Source organism: Chiloscyllium punctatum, chromosome 27 (assembly GCF_047496795.1).
Source record: "Chiloscyllium punctatum isolate Juve2018m chromosome 27, sChiPun1.3, whole genome shotgun sequence".
Lineage (NCBI taxonomy): Eukaryota > Metazoa > Chordata > Chondrichthyes > Orectolobiformes > Hemiscylliidae > Chiloscyllium > Chiloscyllium punctatum.
In genome coordinates this window covers 77622746-77646404 of record NC_092765.1, presented here as the reverse complement: position 1 = coordinate 77646404, position 23659 = coordinate 77622746, and positions in this window count along the sequence as shown.

Sequence of the window (23659 nt, the reverse complement as noted above, 5' to 3'; positions counted from 1 at the left end):
AGCCTGCCTCCCAAAGTTAATTAAATAGTTCCAATAAAGGGTGCAAATGTTCCTTCCGTGTGTTACTAAAAGATCAAAGGTTGTCGATGTACACCGTACAATTGGATAACCCAGAAATGACTTTTTTGGTTAGTCTTTGAAATGTGGCGGGCACATTTTCTATACCAACTGGAATGACTTTAAATTGGTAAAGTCTATTCAGTGTTACAAAAGCCGAAATAGTCTTCACTCCTTCGGATAAAGGTATCTGGCAGTATCCTCTGAGCAAGACCAAATTGCAATTCTAAGTTGCCTGTCTTACTTTTTCAATACAGTCTTCCCAATGTGGAATCGGATATGAATCAGACTCTGAACCACATTAACTTTGCCAGTCTGCACACAATTAAGGGGACCATCTGGCTTTGGCACCATTACTATGGCTGACCTCCAGTTGGTGCAACTCACGTTGATGCTGTTGTTTTTGGAACATGTGTTCAGTCTGTCTTTGAACATACGCCAAATTTCTTTGGTGTAAGTGTGTAAGCATATTGCTTAACTGGAGCCAACACTCCCTCTCAATTTAATAATTCCCTTAAATTAGACACACAGTTCAAATATGTGGTCGTTGAACTCTGACTCACTAATTTCTCCTTATTTATTTTCAGCGTTCCTCTCAGCTCATGCCCGAAAACTCATTCAAATGAACTGAATGTGGTAGGTTAATTTAGTGCATCCCGACTGGCAAGATGTACAAATGGAATTCCTTTTACAGTCGTTTGGATTGTCTTGATGATAAGTCCTCGATATGGTCTTCTCTAAGCTCACGAATTGTCTTTAAAGTTTAAAGCCACCTTTCTAACATTCCCTTTCTATCCTTGTTTGTAAGCAGTGGATAAGCTATCCATACCTTCCATGCATACTTTTGATGTAAAATTTGACCCTTGATCTGATTGTATCTCTATGGGTAGTCTTTACCGAGTTAAACATTGGTGTACCTCTTCTACAGTCCTTCTCGCAGTAGTATTGCACAAATGGAATGGCCTCTACATATCTAATGGACTCGTTTATTTTTGTTAAAAAATACTGATTCCTACTTTTTGTTTTGTGTAGGGGTCCTACTCAATCAAGTAAGACCCTTGTAAAAGGTTCCTCAAAGGCAGGGATGGGTATTAAAGGTGCGAGTTTTATGACTGCCTGAGGTTTTCCGGTTGCATGACATGTATGAAATTTCTGGCAATTTTCAACTCCATCTTCATGTAGTCCAAGCCAGTAAAAATGTTTTTGTATTTTGGTGTGAGTTCTTCTCACTCCCACAACGGCTCGTGTGCTACCTGCCACACCTCCTTTCTATAAGTCCCTGGTAGTGAATTTCTGCCACTTTCCCACCTGCCTGAATGTCTGATGGTCTCCATTTCGTCAACAAGATATCATTTTTAAGTTAGTAACATTTGGGAACACACTCAGATTCTTCATCTGTGTTTGCTTTTCAGTGCAATTGCTTCAGTTTCCATCTTTCTGTCGTAGCTGAGTGATTTTCTCTACACTAAAACTATCCATTAGTTCTCCATCAGTTCTTGTTTTGTCTGAACCGTTCAATCAAATATAGTCTCTCATAATTCTGCTTTAACATGCTTATCTGTACCCTTTGATTTCTTCTCCTGTGTCAACTGGTGGGTTTATGACAATGTTTTCTCTCCGTTAACGTTTTCCAATTTTTTCATGATTCACAGAACAATGATGTTCATTGTATTGCATTTAGAACATGAGATAATCCATCCACAAGTACGTTGAATTATTGCCCTCTATTAGAATGATGATGAAGTTATTGATTTTTACTGCCTAATTCTAACAGCAGACCTTGTCACAACAAAAATCTTCACTTCTGAGCGAAAAGTCGGTGTTTCGGGCAGGACACTCCATGAAAGCCTTATGCCCCAAACGTTGACTCCCCTACTCCTTGGATATACTGTCTGACACGCTGTGCTTTTCTAGCACCACACTTGGCGACTCTGAGCTGCAGTCCTCACTTTCTCATTTTCCCTCTGTTGTCTTGTCTGGTCTGAAGTAATCTGAGAGGTACAGATGCGCTTGCAAGGAGTTTTATGGTCCTGGAACATGTAGAGGGAGGAGTGAAAAGGCTGTTGTATGGAGACTTGCAGGGGTTGTTAGGTATAATTGGGATGTGGGTGAGGGTGTCCCAGTTGGAATGCTGAGATTTGGAGGTGACATGACAAATTATTGAATTCTGTGTCCTCTCAAATGGAGAGTTCCTAAATCATCCAACAAGTGTGTCTTGCGCATGTTGACAGAATGGAAGCATGTGACGTGTGAACTTACTTCCTGCATGGTGAGATTCCTACAGCTAGACAGCTAGTGATGGACCAAAGGGTCCGCTTCAGGAATGCTGAACAATGGTATGACTGTCTTGAACATCGACTATACTTGGAGAGAGTCCCTATGGGCTGAGAGAAATGAATGGGAAGACATCCATTGGTTTGACATGAGCTGTCAGGGTGACCAGACATCACCTTAGACGCTGAAACTAAAGGCAATACCTCATAATGACACTCTGTAATTGTTAGTGAGAAATTGGTGATAGAAGCTGTCTCTTATGAATCAGTCTTTTCATCAAGCAGTAAAGTTACATTGCATGGAGGCACGCAATCTGAAATACATTAGAGCACCTTCCAGCAACTGAGCACGCTGTTGGCCTCTGACAAAGAAAGTAGTTTCAAGGAAATATTATGTGCTTCACATGGCCACAGACACAGAAATGTACGTGCAGACATACACACGCAAACACACAGATACAGACACACAGAGACACAGATATGCATTCACACAGACACACAGACACAGATACGCACACACCCCCACACAGAGACACCTACAGACACTCACACACATATACAAACACACAGAGACAGACACAGACACATACATACACAGATACACACACGTGCACACAGACACACGCGTACACAGACACACACCACGACACACAGATACACACACAGAATTGCAAACACACACACAAACAATCACAGAACAAAATGACGTATTGTGTTAAGAATGAGCAAAGCTACACCTCAATCATCACATCTTGACTATTGGGAGGCGATGTGTCGTTGAAATTTGAGAGGTTATGTCTCCACATTATTTTTCAGGTGGAATGATGAGTGATATTTTGAGGTAAATGGGGAAGCAGTAACAATGTCCATGGTTTTCTCAGAGCAATATCCTCTTAAACATAGAAGATAGGAGCAGGAGGAGGCCATTCAGCCCATTGAGCCTGCACTGCCATTATCCGGATCATAGCTCATCATAAGACCATAAGACATAGGCGCAGAAGTAAGGCCCATTAGGCCCATCGAGTCCACTCCGCCATTCAAATGCCGATGGACATTTCAACTCCACTTACCTGCATTCTCTGCGTAGCCCTTAATTCCTGACACATCAAGAATTTATCAATCTCTGCATTGAAGACATTCAGCATCCCAGCCACCACTGCACTCTGCGGCAATGAAGTCCACAGGCCCACCATTCTCTGGCTGAAGAAATGTCTCCGCATTTCTGTTCTGAATTTACCCCCTCTAATTCTAAGGCTGTGTCCACGGGTCCTAGTCTCCTCGCCTAACGGAAACAATTTCCTAGCATCCACCCTTTCTAAGCCATGTATTACCTTGTAAGTTTCTATTAGATCTTCTAAACTCCAATGAGTACAATCACAGGATCCTCAGCCGTTCCTTGTATGTTAGACCTACCATTCCAGGGATCATCCTTGTGAATCTCCGCTGGACACGCTCCAGTCCCAGTATGTCCTTCCTGAGGTGGGGGCCCAAACCTGGACACAGTACTCCAAATGGGGCCTAACCAGTGCTTTATAAATACTCAGTAGCACAACGGTGCTTTTATATTCCAACCCTCTTGAGATAAATGACAACATTGCATTCGCTTTCTTAATCACGGACTCAACCCGCATATTGACCTTTAGCGAATCCTCAAATAGCACTTCCAGATCCCTTTGTACTTTGGCTTTACGAATTTTCTCAACGCTTAGAAAGTAGTCCACGCTTGTATTCTTTTTTCCAAAGTGCAAGACCTCGCATTTGCTCACATTGAATTCCATCAGCCATTTCCTGGACCATTCTCCCAAACTGTCTAGATCCTTCTGCAGCCTCACCACTTATTCAGTATTACCTGCCTGTCCACCTAACTTCGTATCATCGGCAAACTTCGCTAGAATGCCTCCAAGTCCGTTCATCCAGATCATTAATATATAATGTGAACATCTGAGGCCCCAACACTGAACCCCGCGGGACACCGCTTGTCACCGCCTGCCATTCCGATAAAGAAATTTTTATCCCAACTCTCTGCCTTCTGTCAGACAGCCAATCCTCAATCCATGCCAGTAGCTCACCTCGAACACCATGGGCCCTCACCTTGCTCAGCAGCCTCCCGTGTGGCACCTTATCAAAGGTATTTTGGAAGTCTAGGTAGACCACATCCACTGGGTTTCCATGGTCTAACCTACTTGTCACCAGTTCAAAGAATACCAACAGGTTTGTCAGGCACGACTTCCCCTTACTAAATCCATGTTGACTTTTTCTAATCCGACCCTGCTCTTCCAAGAATATAGAAACCTCATCCTTAATGATGGATTCTAGAATTTTACCAACAACTGAGCTTAGGCTAATTGGCCTATAATTTTCCATCTTTTGTCTTGATCCTTTCTTGGACCAGGGGGTTACAACAGCGATCTTCCAATCATCGGGGACTTTCCCTGACTCCGGTGACTTTTGAAAGGTCTCAACCAACGCCTCCGCCATTTCCTCAGCCACCTCCCTCAGAATTCTAGGTTATAGCCCATCGGGGCCAGGAGATTTATCAATTTTAAGACGTTTTAGCTTTTCTAGCACTTTCTCTTTTGTAATTGCAACCATACTCAACTCAGCCCCCTGACTCCCTTTAATTGTTGGGACATTACTCTTGTCTTCCACTGGGAAGACTGGTACAAATTACTTATTACATTCTCCTGCTATTTCCTTATCTCCCATCACTAGGCTTCCAGCATCAGTTTGAAGCGGCTCGATGTCTACTTTTGCCTGTCGTTTCTTTCTTATGTATTGAAAGAAACTTTTACTATCATTTCTAATGTTACTGGCTAGCCTACCTTCATATTTGATCCTCTCCTTCCTTATTTCACTCTTTGTTATCTTCTGTTTGTTTTTATAGCCTTCCCAATCTTCTGATTTCCCAGTGCTCTTGGCCACTTTATAGGATCTCTCTTTTTCTTTAATACAGTTCCTGACTTCCTTTGTCAGCCATGGCTGTCTAATCCCTCCCCGGATAATTTTTCTTTTCTTGGGGATGAACCTTTCTACAGTGACCTCAATTATACCCACAAACTCCTGCCATTTTTGCTCCACTGTCTTCCCCACTAGGCTCTGCGTCCAGTCTATTTTCGTCACTTCCTCTCTCATGCCCTCATAATTACCTTTATTTAACTGTAACACCATCACATCCGCTTTTGCCTTCTCTCTTTCAGACTGCAGACTGAACTCTACTTTATTATGATCGCTGCTTCCTAAGTGTTCCCAACACAATATCATCCAACTCAATAACCTCATCCTGTTTACTCCCCTTTGAATCCATTTGCCTTAAATGCTATATCAAGCCGCATCTTCAATAAATTCAGTGTTTTGGCATCAACTAATTCCCGTGGTAATAAATTCCACTGGGTCATCACTCTTTGGGTGAAGAAATGTCTCCTTCATCTCTGTCCTAAATTATCCACCCCAATCCTCAGACTGTGACTCCTGATTCTAGACACACTCACTATCAGGAACATCCTTCCTGCATCTACCCTGTCTTGTCCTGTCTCGTTTATAAATCTCTATGAGATCCCCTTTCATTCACTAAAACTCCAGCGAAAACAATCCTAAGCTGGACAATCTCTCCTCATACGTTAGTTCCACCATGCAAGTAAGAGCATCCTTCCTCAGAAAAGGAGAGCAAAACTGCACACAGTGTTTGATGTGTGGCCTCACCAAAGCTCTGTATAACTGCAACAACACATACCTGCTCCTGTACTTGAAACATGTCACAATGAAGGCCAATATAGCATTTGCCTTCTTTACTGCCTGCTGCAGCTGCATGCTTACCTTCAGCGACTGGTGCACAAGGACATGTGGGTCCTGCAGCACACTCCCTTCTCCCAATTCACAGCCAATCAGGTTGTACTCCACCACCTTGCTTTTATTTCCAAAGTGAATAACATGACATTTATCCAAAATAAACTGCATCTGCCATTGATTCGTCCTTTCACCCAATCTGTCCAGATCATGCCATAGCATCTCTGCATCCTCGTCACAGTTCAACCTCTCATCCAACCTGGATTCATCTGCAAGCCTTGAGATGTTACATTTTATTCCGTTATCCAAATCATTAATATATATTGTTAATAGCTGGTGTCCCTGTGGCACCTCACTCGTTACTGGCTGCCAATTTGACACGGATCCCTTAAGCCCTACTCTATTGCCTATCAGTTTTCTATCTATCTCAGTACACTTACCGCAATCGCATGTGCTTTAATCCTGTACAGTGATGTCTTAAATGGGGCATTGTCAAACACTTTCTGAAAGTCCAAATATACCATATTGATTAGTTTCCCTTTGTCAACTCTGACAGTTATATTTTCAAAGAATTTCAATAAATTTATCAAGGATGATTTTCTCTCCATGAATCCATGCTGACTCTGTTTGATCCTGTCACGGCTTTCTCAATGCTCTGCCATAAAGTACTTGACAAAGGATTTGAGAATTTTCCCCACTTCCGCCATGAGGCTTACTGGTCTATAATTCCCTGGTTTCTCTGTATCTCCCCTTCTGAAAGTTGGAGTGGCAGTAGCTGCCCTCCAATCTGCAGGGACTGTACCAAACTCTAAAGAATCCTGACAACCAAAGCATCCACTATTTCTAGAACCATTTCCTTAAGTTGTCTGGGATGCAGATTTATCAGGCCCTGAGGATTTATCGGGTTCAATCCCCTCAATTTCCCAGCACCATTACTCTACTAATATTGACCTCCCTCAGCTCTTCCGTCTCACTAAATCTTGCATTCTCCAGGATTTCTGGTACCTTATGTCTATCTTCGAGTCAGAGAGTCCTACAGCACAGAGACAGGTCGTTTGACCCAAACTGGTCCATACTGACCAAAATGTCTACACATGCTAACCCCATTTCCCTGCATTTGGTCCACATCCTTCTAACCCTTTCCTATCCATGTATTTGTCAAAATTGCTTTAAATGTTGTTCATGTACCCACCTCAACCCCTTCCGCTGGCAGATCATTGCATACAGCAGCCTCTATATAAACAAATTGCCCCTCAGGTTCCCGTTTATACGTTTCCCCTCTAACCTTAAACGAATGCCATTTAATCCTCGATTCCCCAACCCTGGCAAAAAGGACTGGGTGCGTGCCTCTCATGATTTTGTACACTTCCCTAAGATCCCCTCTCAGTCTCCTAGACTCCCGAGAAAAGCAGTTTTATCTTGTTCAGCCTCTCCTTATAACTCAGATCTTTGAGTCCTAGCAACGTCCTTATAAATTTTCTGCACACTTGACAGTTTATTAACATCCTTCCTCGGGCAAGGTGACCAATACTGAACACATGCTCCAACTGCAGCCTCACCAACCTCCTGTACAACTGTCCTTTTTTTTGTGAAGATAGAATAAGTATGTATTCAGTTACTCAGTTGTTTCTTTGTCCTTTGTTATACATTTCCCAATTTCCATCTGTAGGGACCTACATTTGTCTTCACCAATCTCTTTCTCTTCACGTACTGTAGAACCTTGTAGTGTCAGTCTTCATGTTCCCTGCAAGCTTACTTCCTTTTGTACTATGTTTTCCCCATCTTAATCAATCCCTTGGTCCTTCTTTGCTGAATTCGAAACTGCTCTCAAACATCAGACCTATTATTTTTCTTGTCCAGTCTCTATGCTTCTTCCTTCAATTGGATGCTATCTAATTTCGTTTATAAGCCATGGATTGGCCCTGTTACTCATTTTGCTTTTGTACCAGACAGGAATAAATAGTTGTTGCAGTTCTCCCATGATTTCCTTGAATATTTGCCAATGCCTATCTACTGTCACACCTTTAAGAAACTTCCATTAATCTATCAACGCCAACTCATGACTTATATATCGTCATGGTTTCGTTCACTAAAATTCAGCACCCTAGTCTCCAAATCAGCAGGCTCACTCTCCATCTTGAGAAAAAGTTGTATCATCCCCAATGAGTCTCACGCAGCGAGATTGGCAATGATTCCCTTCTCATTACATAGTACACAGTCTAAGATGGCCTGCTCTCTAATTGGTTCATCAGCATGTTGGTTAAGAAAACCATCCCGAATGAACTCCAGGAATTCTGCCTGTTAGACATTGTGGCTTTGTGAATTGTCTAATCTAGATGCAGATTAAAAGCACCCGTGATCACCGATGTCTCCATATCACATGCTTGGCTAATTTCCTGCTTAATGCTGTTCCAACATGACCACTGCAGTCTGGGGGTCTGTGTATGACACCCACTAATGTTTTTTGTCCCTTGGTATTTGACAGCTACACCCACACAGTCACCACATTGTCGAAGCTAATGTCCTAAATAGAGATGAACAAAAAAATGTGACCAGGAATTGAGATACTTTTGCTCAAATATTGATCTTGGTTCGATGCTAATTAGCCGTGTCGACTTTCAATGAGTTGCTTCGTAAAATCTGGGACCGCCAGCAGAAGGTGATGAGCTAGAACATTTGTGGAATTACTTTCTCAGTAGATGAACATCAGATACATTTTGTTGAGATTTTCACAGTAGATGCAATGACAGTGCTTCTCCAGCAGTTGGAAGTGAGGGCTGATAGTAGATCCTTCAACCTACACCTTCACTCAAAAAAAGTTAAGGTGCAAAAATGATTAACTGACGCTACTTATTTTAACATCATTTATTGAAGAAATGGTGGAGTCTTTAAAAAAGGATGTTACAGCAGAACACTGAGAATGGCTTTGCAAAATGGAAATCTTGCCTGATAAAGGTATTGAAATTCTTGAGAAAATGGAGGAAACCGTGATTGTAATATGTTTCGATTTTCTGAAGGTGTTTGATAGCACCCATGCATTAGATTACTGAATAAGACAGGAGCCCTGAATTTGGAGGTACTGTATTGACATGCAGAGAGGATTTTTGAAATCACAATCAGAAAAGTTTGATCAAGAGTTTTATTTTCGAGTATGTTAATCTGTGGAGTACGACATAAATCTGTTCTGGGGACACAAAAAATTGCAAAATACTTTGATGACTTAGATGAGAAAAGTGAATATAGTGTAGACAAATTTGAGAATGACTCAAAAATTGGAGCGCAGGCAAGTGGTGAGTATTAGACAAAAAGAAGTTTGCGGAGAGATACAGATAGGACAAGAGAGAGAACAACGAGCTTTGTATAATAATGTAATGTGTATGAAATAAATGAGAATAGACATAAGCAGTGAAGTTATGCATTTTAACGGGCAAGATAGAGATTGAATTCAGAAATCGACAGGGAGTCCGCATCTCCAAACCACAAAAAGTTAGCTGTTAATTTCAACAGTCAATAAAGATGGCAAATGTCATGTTGGGGTTTGTTTAAAAACTAATGGAATAACGAGATTAGGAACAGTCGGATAGAGCAGCTAATGTGTGGCTGAGGAGCTGCTGCAGGGGTTAGGATTCCCATTTTCAATCATTGGGATCTCTTCAGGGATAGAAATGACCTGTATAAGAGGGACCTGAATTGGAAGTGGATCGATATTCTTGTTGGAAAATTTGCTAGCAGTATGCTGAAGGTTTTAAACAAGTAATAGGGGGGGGGGGGGTCACAACAAGATAGTGAGAAAAGAGAAATTTTTGAGGTGAGTTGCGGTGAGCAATTCTAGGAGTCAAGACAGACAACAGTTTGGCAAGAGCAAGGTAAGACTGCTAAACTGCATTAGCTTCAATGCAAGAGGCCTGACATGTGAGACAGATGAACAAAGGCATAGATGAGAATGTGGGACAAGGATATCATTACCATTACAGAAATGTGGCTCAGGGATGAACAGGACTGGCAGCTTAGTGTTCCAGGATATAGATGCTATAGAATGTATAGACAGAGGAACAAGAGAGGAGGTGGTGTGGTGTTTTTGGTTATACAGAACATTACAGCTGGATGCACAGAGGATATTTCTTGGAGGCTGCCGAGTGAAGTTATATGGATGAAACTTAAAAATAAGAAAGAGTTGATCACCTAGCTTTGATAGTAAAATGGGCCTCCTAACAGTCAGTGGGAAATTCGCAAGCGAATGTGAAAAGAGGTATCTGCTATCTGTCAGAAAAATGGATGATGGTAGGGAATTTTAACTTTCCAAACAGAGTTTGGTATAGTGTTAAGAGTATGGAATGTGGAGAAATTGGTTAAGTGTGAACACGAAAACGTTGTTATTCAATATGTGGATGCACCTACTAGACAGTTCGCAATACCTGATCTTCTGTTGGGAACCAAGGCAGGGCAAATGACTGAGCTGTTCACATGGGCACACTTCAGGGAAAGTGATCATAATTCTATTGCTTTAATAATAATGGATAGGAAAAAGGATAGAATTGATTTAAAAATTAATGTTTCAAATTGGAGTGTGGCCAGTTTCGATGGTATTAGACTTTGAGAAGTTGGTTGGGGGAGGTTATTCACAGGTAAAGGGACGGCTGACAAGTGGGAGGTCTTTAATAATGAGACAATGAGAGTTCAGTGAAACTTCTGTTTGCGTGAAGGGCAAGGCATGGGAAAAGGTCAATGATGAGGCAAATTGCAACTCCTGTCCAGAAAAAAGAAGGAGGCATTCATCAGATCTAGACAGCTGGGATTGAGTGAATCCTGAGAAGGGTATAAGGGCAGTCGTAGTATACTTAAACAGGAAATCATGAGGGAAAAAGAGGGGACATAAAATTGCTTTGTCAAATAGAATTAAGGAGAATCCGAAAAGATTCTAAAATTATTTTAAGGTTAAAAGAATAACTAAGGAGAGAATACAGCCCTTAAATATCAACATGGCTTTCCATGCATGGAACCACAGGGTATGGCTGAGACACTAAGCAAATATTTTGCATCTATATTTACAGTATATAGGAGCATGGAAGCTAAGAAATTTGGGAAATAAATAATGTGACCTTAAAATGAGTTCATTTTACAGAAAAAGAGATGTTGGAGGTCTAAAGTAGAAAAATGGAAATAAATCCTGGAGACCTGATTAGGTATTTCCGAGAACATTGTGGGAAGCTAGGGAAGAGATTCCTGGACTCCTTGCTGAGATACTTGTATCGTTGATAATCATAGATGAGATGCCAGAAGACTGGAGAGTGACTAATGTGGCAGCATTATTGAAGAAAGTTGTAAAGAAAAGCAAGGGAACCATAAACTGGTAAGCCTTTCACGCCAGAGATGCTGTCAGACCTTCCGAGCATTTCCAGCAGTTTCTGCTTTTGTTTCTGATATACAGCATCCACAGTTCTTTCAGTTTTTATTTAGTAGATGGAGAGCATTACTTTTTGAATTGGAGGCCTGTTAGAACATAACAACATCCGAACAGAAGAAATACAATCATACAATCAGGAGTAGGCCATCTGAATCCATGAGTCAGCTCTGCATTTCAATAATATCGTGTATCATCTTTCAATGGACTGAGACTCCACTTACCCACCCGCTCACTATTACCCTTCATTCCTTTACTGTTCACAAATCTATCTTCACCTTTAAAACATTCAACAGGTTAGCCTCAGCTGCTTCACTAGGCAGGGGATTCCAGAGATTCACAACCCTTTGGGTGAAGACGTTGGCTTGACCAGCTCTCTTTTGTAGCCAGACATGCAGATGACAAGCAACATGAGTTCGACTGGGACAACACTACTATTATAGGACAAGCCAAACAGAGAACAGCCGGAGAATTCCTCGAGGCATGGCACTCATCCACAGATTCAATCAATAAGCACATCGACCTGGTTCCAATATACCGGCCACTGCAGCGGACAGCTGGAACTGACAACCGGAAGTGGCTAATACAAATCACTATAAATGCCGGAGAAAACATCACAGAAGCGCTTCACAGGAGGCTCCCAAGCCCTCCTGTGAAATTAGGACTTTCTGCTGCAGCTGTATAGGACACTGGTGTGGCCACGCCTGGAGTACTCTGTACACTTTTCACCACCTTACATGAGATGGCACTGGGGTGGGGTTTGCTGAGGAGTTTGACTACGTAGATTCTGGAAATGAGGGGGTTGGCTTATGAGGAGAGATTGAGCAGACTGGGATTATGCTAATTGGAATTCAGAAGAATGGGGGAGGGGATTGTAAAATTATAAATGGGATAGATAAGACAGAAGCAGGGAGGCTCAAAGTTTGTGAGAAGATTTGTAGCTTGGGTGCTCGTTGTTGTGGTTCTGTTCGCCATGCTGGGAATTTGTGTTGCAAACGTTTCGTCCCCTGTCTAGGTGACATCCTCAGGGTTTATAAGGTATAAGGTGAAGCTGAATAGGCTGGGGCTTTTCTTTTCTCTGCAGAGAGAAAAGGAGGCTGAGGAGTGGCCTGAACAAGACTTGCAAAATCATGTGGGGCATTGATATGGTGAATAGCCAAGGCCTTTTTCCTCGAGCAGGAGATTCTAAAACTAAAGGAGAACGGTTTAACATGAGAGGAGAAACATTTGAAAAGAACCTGAGGGTTAACCTTTTCACGTGTATGTATGGAAAAAGCTGCCAGCGGTAGTGGTGGAGGCGGGTCAATTACTGCATTTAAAAGGCACCTGGTGGGGTGTATGAACAGGTAACATTTAGAGGAAGATTGGCTGAATGTTTGACAAATGGTACTCAGTCAGATTGCGATATCTGGTCAGTGCAGTTGGACTGAAGTGTCTGTTTCTGTGCTGGATATCTGTCTGACTATAATGTTTGTTAAAACTGAAAAGAAGCTGTACTCTTACCACAGCTGGAAGACTGTGACCTGTTCTTGGGACTCATATCACAAAGAATGGGTACACTGGAATGTGAGACAATCCACATGAGGGTTAGTCGACTGATCCTGAAGATGGAGCGACTGTCTTGAGAGTAGAGATTGAGTCGTTTGGGCCTATACTCATTGCAACACAGAAGATTCAGTACTGACATTCTGAAACATCTATTATTTTCAGGAAACTTGATGGTGTAAATGCAGAAATGTTGTTTCCCTTTGTGGGAGATTTTCGGACCAGGGAGTAGAATCTCTGAATTAGAGATCACAAATTTCGGGCAGAAGAGAATTTTTTCTCCTAGAATGTAGAGAATTTGTGGAATTCTTTACCACAGAAGACTGTCGAGGTTGGGTCATTCAGTATTTTGAAGGCTGAAATAGACAGATTTTGATTTGGTAATTGAATCAATGCTTACATTTTAAACACTGGAAAGTGGAGCTGAGGATTATCAGTTCGGCCATGATGTCATTGTTTGGAAGACCAAACTCCATTGGCTGAACAGGCTGCTTCTGGTTCCCTATCATTGTCCTTTGCTCTAAGTTAGTCTTTTCAGAATTACATAAGCCTCATTTAAATTAACCTCCATTTCATATTTGAAGCCCAGCTGCTTCAATCCCTCCTCACCATGAAAAAAGACAGGGATTGCCTTTCTCCCTGTTTGATGGCATTGCACTCTGCCTCTAATGCAGTGAATGCATTCATAGTCCTCCGGTTCTGTTGAATATTTGTCAAACACAACCACGGCTGTCACAGAAAATATGAAAGACAGATGAAAACTACATTTAAACTACCATATCAAACCCACTGTCAGCATGTGTTGCATCGAATACACACATTGTATATTAAAGCTCTCTCAGCACTCATCCATTAAACACTGCAAGGGTTGTTCATAGATGATTTGCTTATGTGCGTGTGCATGTCTGGGGCTGTAGGTGATGATCTAATTGTATAACAAAGTTTCGATGCATAGTGTTGTTCCCTTTTTATTCTGGTATCAAGCATTTCAAAATCAGAAAGACAGTGGGTAGGAATTCAAGCCCCTTTACACGGCTACATCAAATGTTTTGCGTGATTGTACAGCTCATGCAATGTGCTGGGTAAATCTCCCTCTATATTGTGGTGTCCAATGCAAACATGTCAAATACATTTTGGTTTAGACACAGAGTAGAGCTGCATCCAGGGTTCCCTAAAAAAAACCCTCTCAGAGCAGGTACAACACAGAGTCAACAAAGAATAAATCACCCTCTACAATATTAAACATTCCATGAGATGTGCAGTAAAAGTTAATTATAGACTAATTATGCATTGCACTGAATCATGAAACATTCTTCAGCCAAGAATAATACTGCTGGGTTACAATGAAAACACTATCACAGTAAAGTCTTGCAGCCTCATTCCGATCAAGCAGTTCCAGATCACTCAATACTCACAGATTTTTGAGAAAATCTGGCTGTACTGACTCAAAATTCTCAAAAGAAATGGATGAATTTGGCTGAGAGCATATGTTGGTGAGGTGTTGGCTTCATGTTATTAAGGAAAACATTGTCCGATTGTGAAGTGGCAAAACAAGACATCAGATATAAAGAAAAATGGGGGGAAGGCAGGAGGGGAAGAGAGAAAAAGAGAGACAGAAATATTAGCTGTGCCAATGTATCTCTTAATTATAGTTTTTTTGGACCAAACATGACAATTGATACCTCTGTCATTCAACAATCATACAACTTATGTCTTAAAAAGTCCTAACATCAATTAGTATTGGAATCCATTGAGTTATTTCCATTTTTTCCACAATTCGTGTGGGGAAATATAAATTGGGGTTTTGTTTTCTGTAATTTATTCTGAGAATTCTATTTCTGTGTTTATTTACATAAATGTTTAATTGGTTTCAAGGAAGTGATGGTGACAGCAAAGCAAAGAAGTAAACTTGTTGGTAAGACCCAAATCGAAAAAAGTTTATTTTAAGAACGTTGTCCATTTTCAGAAGGGAAGACAAATTTATGAAGACGAATTGCAACAGATTTTATTCATTTCTGGGCGATAAACACAATTTAAAACTTTTAATTAGGTTAAAAATTCAGTGCTGAAAATTCTGCAATTAAACATCAGTATTGAACTGGATCTACTCTGAATGACCCACTAATTTATATTGTGGACCGTTTAGACGGTGCAGCATCACTCAAAGTGCATTTTAGAATATTCACGTGAAATACTTGAAATTACATCAGGAACTGTCGCAAAAATTACATTTAATTAATATAGTTGTTGCGAGGTTTTGTTACACGTCTTACTTTCTGGTTAGGGTCAGCAATGAGTCCCTATTCCCAATTGCCCATTGAATAGCTTGCTAAAGCCACTTCAGAACACAGTCAATTACTTCCCGTGGGTCTGGAATCTCATGTCGTGCAGACCATGGAAAGGTGACAGATGCCTTGTCATTCGTGAACCAGCTGTTTTTGTATTTTTTCCATTGACCCGCGTTACATGGTCACCATTTCGCTTTCTTTCCGATTCCAGGCTTTCTTTGAATTCAAATTTCACCCTGGACAAACGATGGTATTCCAAATCCCCGTCCATTCAGCATCAAACTGGAGTTTGGGAATACTGGTGTCATGATATCACCACTAATATTGGAAATGCACAGAAAGTGGTCAAATACAGAAATGCAATAAATCTGACACTTTACATTATGAACAAGTATTGGATTGCAATACTGGCAAGAACTCTCTTGCTGTTCACAGCAACATCACAGGAGACTTTGCATCCAATCATCAATCTTAAAGGTGTACCGGACTCTGTCTGAAGAGCCTGACTCACCGTCATTTCCATTTTTAAAAATCTTCACTGACTTAAGAAAAAGTTAGTCACATATCCCAAGAAGGTGGTCATCAGCTCCCTTTTTGAAGGCCTGCCATCTTGCTCGGCTAATTATGGTTGATTTTTCTTAAGAAGTTTTATTACAACCAAATGGCTTCTCAGTCGAGACTGCAGTGCTGGAAAAGTACAGCAGGTCAGGCAGCATCGGAGGAGAAGGAGAATTGACGTTTCGGGCATGAGGCCTTCATTAGGATACCTGATGAAGGGGTTATGCCTGGAACGTTGATTTTCCAGCTCTTCGGATGCTGCCTGACCTGCTGTGCCTATCCAGCACTACACTCTCAACTCTGATCTCCTTCACCTGTAGTCCTCACTTTCTCCTGATGGGTTTCTTAGTCAGGTTCGGCACAGGAAAGGACCATCACCTTATTGTTGAATGGGTAGGGCAGGCCAGGTAGGAAGGTCAGACGTCCTCCTCTGAAGGACAACACTGAACCATGTAACATGCTTTAAATCTTTGGTAGGTCTGCCATTATCGTTCATTATTCCAGCATTTTCATTTCATGCTCTTTCATTAATTGAAGCTACCATGGTAGGGACTGATTCTGGAACTTTACTCCAAATCTTTTGATTGCTTATTAAATACTCATAATGCCTCCTCACCCACTTTATCAAACTGTCATGTTAGCAACAATGATTTTTTTATTGACTCGTGGAACATGGTGGTTGCTTTTAGTTGTCCATACATGTCCTTCAGCAAATGGCAGTAAGTTGCCTTTCTGAAATAACATGTTCCAAAATGGCCTGAGGAAGGGAATTCCAGATTGGCCATTTTTTTGTACCATTTGGCCATTTGTAGCACCCGAGCTACAAATCTTCTTCCAAACTTTGAATACCTACGGGCGAGAGACGCTAAGACAAGCCAGGAAATGAGAATCCTGTGCCAACCGCCTAAGCGCCAGTTCCTGCATGAATGCCAGAAGAATCGAATCCTTCCACCAAGTGTCAGATACAGGCCACCTGTCAACAACCCACAAGCCAGGGACACAGCCAGACAGAATGGATTCAGGATAATCCAGGAAATGATTACAGACACTCACAACAGACTTCACAAATACAGACAAGAAATTGCGAGCCAAAAATCGTTAATTTCAAAAACCACCGATCAGGAATGGACCCGGACCATAGAACAGGCCATCACCATAGGCCAGAAGAGGACCACACACCGCAAAAAAAAGGCTCGAAATGAAAAAAAATGGCCAAACTAACACACAACAGAGAGGACACCACAACACACACCTGGGTTAGAAACCTCTCCCACAGACAGCTCACAGACACGGAAAGAACAATACTGGCTAAGGGACTCAAATCCAATCACCGGGATGCCAAGACAGCAGACTTCCTAGCAGCACTAGAATGCACACTCAGGAATAATCGACTGACAGAAAAGACGCAACAAACAGTGAGACAAAGTATCGTACTTCTGATAACAAGGAAAAGAAAAACACATAACCTCAACACCGAGGAGAGTGAAGCACTAAAATCACTAAGAAACGATAAGAACATAATCATACTACCAGCAGACAAAGGCAGTATGACGGTCATCCCGGACAAAACAGACCACATCCAAGAAGTGCAAAAACTACTTGCAGATACCAACACAGACCAAAAGAGGGAGTTTGACCCCATCCCACAGTTCACCAATAGGATAAACAACACACTGAGGAACCTACAAAAAAGGACAGATAACCAGGTTTGACCTACAGATAAAGAAACCTGAAAGCAACAACACCCCCAGATTCCATGGACTACCTAAAGTGCACAAACCAGACATCCCACTCAGCCATAGTATCACTACCTGGGACACCATCGCACAAACTGGCTAAAGAACTACAGCAGAAACTGAAACACCTGATCAGCGGATCCAGACACTCTATACAATCAACACAGGAATTCTTGGACATCATCAGAAATAAACACATAGACAAGGAAGAAACCATGGTCTCATTCGATGTAACGGCACTGTTCACCTCTCTCGACAAAACCCCATCCAGAGAAACAATAGCCAACCTTCTAGACAGACATAACAGACAACAGGACGTTGAACCTATCAACAAAGACGGTATGCTCAAACTACTGGACCTGGGCCTCGCAACACACGTCACATTCAACAACCAAATATATGAACAAATCAACGGCACACCCATGGGCTCACCCATCTCTGGACTCATAGATGAAGCGGTAATGCACAGATTAGAACAAACAGACTTACCGAAGATTCACCCAAACTCTGGGACAGATATGTGGATGACACCTTTGTAATCATTACAAACACAGAAATAGAGAACGCACACCGGATCATCAACGCCACACTCACAGGAATCCAATTCACTAGAGAGGAAGAAAAGGACAACCAACTCCTAATCCTAAACGTGATGGTACAGAGAACACCTCACGGTGCATTCACCACAAAGGTATACAGGAAAGCCACACACACAGACCAAGTCCTGAACTACGAAAGCAACCACCCCAACACACACAAAAGAAGTTGCATTAAGACACTGTCAAAAGAGCCACAACACACTGCAGTACACCAGAACTGCAAAAAGAGGAAGAAGAACAATGTATTCGCTAAAAACGGATACCCGCGCAATTTCATCAACAGATGACTAGGGGAAAGACAACGGAACGAGGACATGCCACAACCCAAAGGACTAGCCATACTACCATGCATCAAGAGCATTTCCGAACTGACAGCCAGACTACTGCAACCACTAGGACTCATAACATCACACAAACCAACAGCCACTCTCTTTCAATAACTCACCAGAACGAAGGACCCGATAGCCAGCATGAGCAAAACCAATGTAGTGTACAATATCCCATGCAAGGACTGCACAAAACACTACATAGGACAAACAGGAAGACAGCTAACGATCCACATCCATGAACACCAACTAGCCACGACAAAACACGACCAGCTATCCTTAGTAGCCACACTCGCAGATGCCAAGCAGCATGAATTCGACTGGGACAACACTACTATTATAGGACAAGCCAAACAAAGAACAGCCAGGGAATTCCTAGAGGCATGGCACTCATCCACAGATTCAATCAATAAGCACATCGATCTGGACCCAATATACCGACCACTGCAGCTGACAACTGGAACTGACAACCGGAAGCGGCAGATACAAATCACTATAAATGCTGGAGGAAAGATCACAGAAGCGCTTCACAGGAGGCTCCCAAGCACTGAGGATGTCACCTAAAAGGGAACGAAACGTCTGCAACACAAATTCCCAGCTCAGCGAACAGAACCACAACAACGAGCACCCGAGCTACAAATCTTCTCACAAACTTTGAGTGTATGTATGTCCTATATCTCTCAGCTATGTTTCTGTTATAGTGGAAAATCCCATTCTCCAGAGCCAATCCATGCTCTGAACTCGTCTCCCTCACCAGTCAGGCTTCATGCGCACCAGTCAGCCAACCACACTCACCACCTCCACCTCCACCTCCCAGCTCCACAACCACCACCACCAAGGGATACTGGTGTCCCCCTGGTTCAATTCAAACCTGCCCCCCACTTGTTCAGGTCACCTCTACCCCAGAAGAGATCCCAATGATCCAAGAACTGAAAACACTTGCCCCTACACCAGCTCCTCAGCCACACATTCATCCTGCCTATCTTTCTATTTCTATTCTCACTGGCACGTGGCACTGGGAGTAATATGGAGATCACTACCCTCAATACCCTGCTTTTTAACTTCTTACCTCATTCCCGATACTCATTTCACAGGAGTCCATACCTTTTTCTACCTCTGTCATGTGGATTGATGTGCAAAATGACCTCTGACTGTTCTCCATCCACCTTCAGAATGTTGTTCAGCAACCGCTCAGAGATACCCTGACCTGGAACCCCGGGAGGCATCACACCATCCTGTTGTTTCCTCTGCAGCCACACAGTCTCCTGTCTGTCCCCCTCACAACTGAGTCTCCTATAATGAGTCAGGAAATGGCAAATAGAGACTGTCTTGAGCTACCTCGAGCCAGGACTATATTTTGAAAGAGGAGTATTTGAAAATGATACAGTGAGGATCCATGACCAGTGTGTAAATAAAGTGGGAATGACATAGGCAGCAAGACTAGTGAATACTGATCAAGTGATATCGTCAGTTTGATAGACAAAATGCAGTTCAATAAAAGCAGGTGAAGCTCTTCACAAGTATAGGAGGGCCAGGGGACCTTAGAATTGAGGGGCAAGCAATGGCCATTAAATATCATTGGCAGACACTATTAAGGAAAACCTACCCGATATCTTATGACTATAGTCAGAGTCAGAGGATTCCTAGCTAAAGAGTGAGGCCTGTTGGAAACCAAAGGGACAATCTGTGCATGGAGCCAGAGGAACTAGGTGAATTATTCAATGACTATTTCCCATCTGTAATACAACAGGAGAAATGACTTGTAGCCGGGGATTTCAGTCGGGATGGTGAGGTTCAAGAATATCTTAAGATCAATAAAGAGGTATTAAATGTTTTCTCAGGCATAAAGGTGGGGAAATACCCCGTGCCCAATGAAATGTATCCCAGGCTGCCACGGGAGGTAAGGGAGGAGATTGCTGGGTCCCTGGCGGATATATTTAATACGTTGCTGACCACAGGTAAACTGCCAAATGACTGGAGGATCGCTAATGTGGTTCCTTTGTTCAAGAATGGCAGCAGGGGTAGGCCAGGTAATTACACAGCAGATATCTGAAAGCAGGGATGAGAGAAATCATTGGGAACAGTTCTGAGGGACAATTAGGGATAGTCAGCACGGATTTGGTAAAGGAAGATACTGCCTGATAAATTCAGCTGATTTTTCTTTGAAATCACTATTAAAAATATTGAGGGCAGTGCAGATGATGTGGGTTCTTTGGAGTTCACTATGGCTTTTGACAAAGTCCCATATGGAAGGCTGGTCCAACAAACCAATGGGATCCAAGGCAAGTAAGCGTATTGAATCCACAATTGTTGGAGGGTTGGTTTGGTGTTTGAAATTCTTTCACCAGTGAGTGTACCACAAGGAACTGTGCAGGAACCATTGATGTTCCTTATGGGCATTAATGAGTCGGATGTGAAAGCAGAAGGCATCATTACTCGTTTTGCAGATGACATGAAAGGTAAGGGTGTTGTTCACAGTGAGGGGAATGGTCTCAGGCTGCAGTCTGAATGTTGAGGCTGGGACAGAATTTCAAGAGAGCCATTTAACTAGACAAGGCCTGCAAGAATTCAGCAGATATAAGGGAAAACTGATCAATTAAACTACTTTATTTCAACATAACAGGCCTAACAGGTAAGGCAGATGGACTTGGTGCATGGACATGGGACTATGACACCATAGGTCTGACAGAAACACAGCTGAGGGAGGGATAGGGCTGACAGCTCAATGTTCGAGGATACAGATTCTACAGGATAAAGAGAACAGGAGGTGAGAGAGGAGGGGATTGGAGTTTTTTTTATCAGTGAAACATCACTGCAGCACGTAGAGAGAATATTCCTGGGGATCGCCCAGTGATGTCTTGATGGTGGAATTGAGAAATGAGAATTGATCATCACTTTGATATAACTGCACTACAGGCCCTCAATAGTCAGTGGGAAATTGAGCATCAAATATGTCGGGAGGCCTCAGATATCTCTAAGAATGATAGCGTTGCAATGGTCAGGCATTTGAATTTCTAAACTTAGACTGGGACTGCCAGAGTGTTCACAGCTTGGATGGGAGGGATTTGTTAGGCATGTTCCATAAAACTGTCCCAGTCAAAATGTCAATGGTCGGACCGCAGGAAAGCGTAAATCCTGACCTCCACTTGGGAAACAAAGTAGGGAAAGCGACTGAGGTGTTCATGGGGAAACACTTTGGCAAAGTCACCACAATCGTATTAGTTTGAAAATAGTGATGGAAAGAACATGGCTGATTCACAAGTTATTGATCAAAACTGGCCTTGACTGAATCCAGAAGGCATGAGTCAAGAGCATTTAACAATTGATTGTGGAGGCAATTTGCAGGTAAAGGGACGTCAGGCAGGTGGGAAGCTTTCAAAAGAGATAAAACGAGAGTTCAGGGCCAGAATATTCCTGTTAGTGTGAAGAATAATGCTGATGAAAGTAAGAAAACCTGGATGACTGGACATATTGAGGTTCTGATCAAGAGAAATTGAGCACGTGTCACACATAGCCAGCTGGATTATGGAAATCCATTGAAAAACAGTGCGGCAGAGTAATACACTTAAGTCGGAAATCAGGAGGGACCAAAGGGGACCACAGAAATCTCTCGCAGATCAAACTGAGGAAAATATAAGTATATTAACAACAGAAGATTAAATACGGATGGAATATGGTTCCTTAATGATCAATGGTGCCAATCAAGTGTGGAACCTGTGGAGATGGCTGAGACCCTAAACGAAAATTTTACGTTTCACCTTACTGTGGAGAAAGCCTGGGAAAGTCAGGGAAATAAACAGTGATGTCTTCAAAACAGTCCACATTACAGAACAGGAGGTAGTGGAGGTTTTAAAATGCATAAAGGGTAGGCAAATCCCAGGGAACTAATCAAGTATATTCCTGGATATTGTGGGAAGATCAGAAAGTAATTGTGGGATCCCATAAACTTATTTTTCTATCACTGACAGCCACGGGTGATGAGGTGGAAGCCTCAAACTTACTCAGTCACCATCACACTGTCCCTCTCACACTCACTCCGCCATCGTTTCCCTGACAGGGTTACACTCACGCAGTCACCGTCACCCTGAAACACTCACACTCAATTTATGTATACTAACCTGATGGAAACATACATGCACTCCATCCCTGTCACCCTGAGACACTCAGTCTCTCTGTTCCTGTCACGCTGAGGCACTCACGCAGTCTTTGTCTACATCACCCTGTCCCGCTCACACTTACTCTACCACCATCAACCTGACCCCCTCACACTTAGTCTATCACTGTCACACTGACTCCTTCGCAATCACTCAATCTCCGATAGCCTGCCCACCTCATACTCACTCTATCACCGTCATACTGATACCCTCACACTCATTCTGTACCGTCAGTCGGAAACGCACACACTCACAACCTCACTCTCACCCTGAACCCCTCACACTCACACACTCACTATTACCCTGATCCACTCCGATTCACACTGTAACTGCAACACTGGCTCCCTCACACTAACACCGTCAGGGTCCCGCTGAACCCGTCACACTCACACGCTCACCGCCACCCTTACCCCTCACACTCACACCGTCACGGTTACCCTGACCCCTTCACACTCACTCAGTAGTACCGTAAACATAACCCCCGTCAAACTCAGTCTCCGTTAACCTGACCCCCTCACAATCACTTCATCACCATCACCCTGACCCCCTCACACTCTCTTTCACAGTCACCCTGACCAGCTCACACTCATTCTGTAACTACCACCATAACTCCATGATACTCATTCAGCCATTATCACGCGGACCCTATCAGACTCCCTCCTTCACAGTCACACTGACCCCTTAATCTCACTCCATTCCCATGAACCTGACTTCCTTATACTCAATCATTGATTGTCAAGCTGAAACCCTCATGCTCACTCCATCACCGTCACTCTGATTCCCTCACTCTCCTGCGGTCACTCTGATCCTGTCACACTTGCTACCTTCCTGTGTCCCTGAACGCACAATTCAAACCCTCACTGCCACGCTGAACACCTCACACCCACTCTGTCACAGTAACCGTGTCTACATGGCACTCACTCCCTCATCGCCATTGTT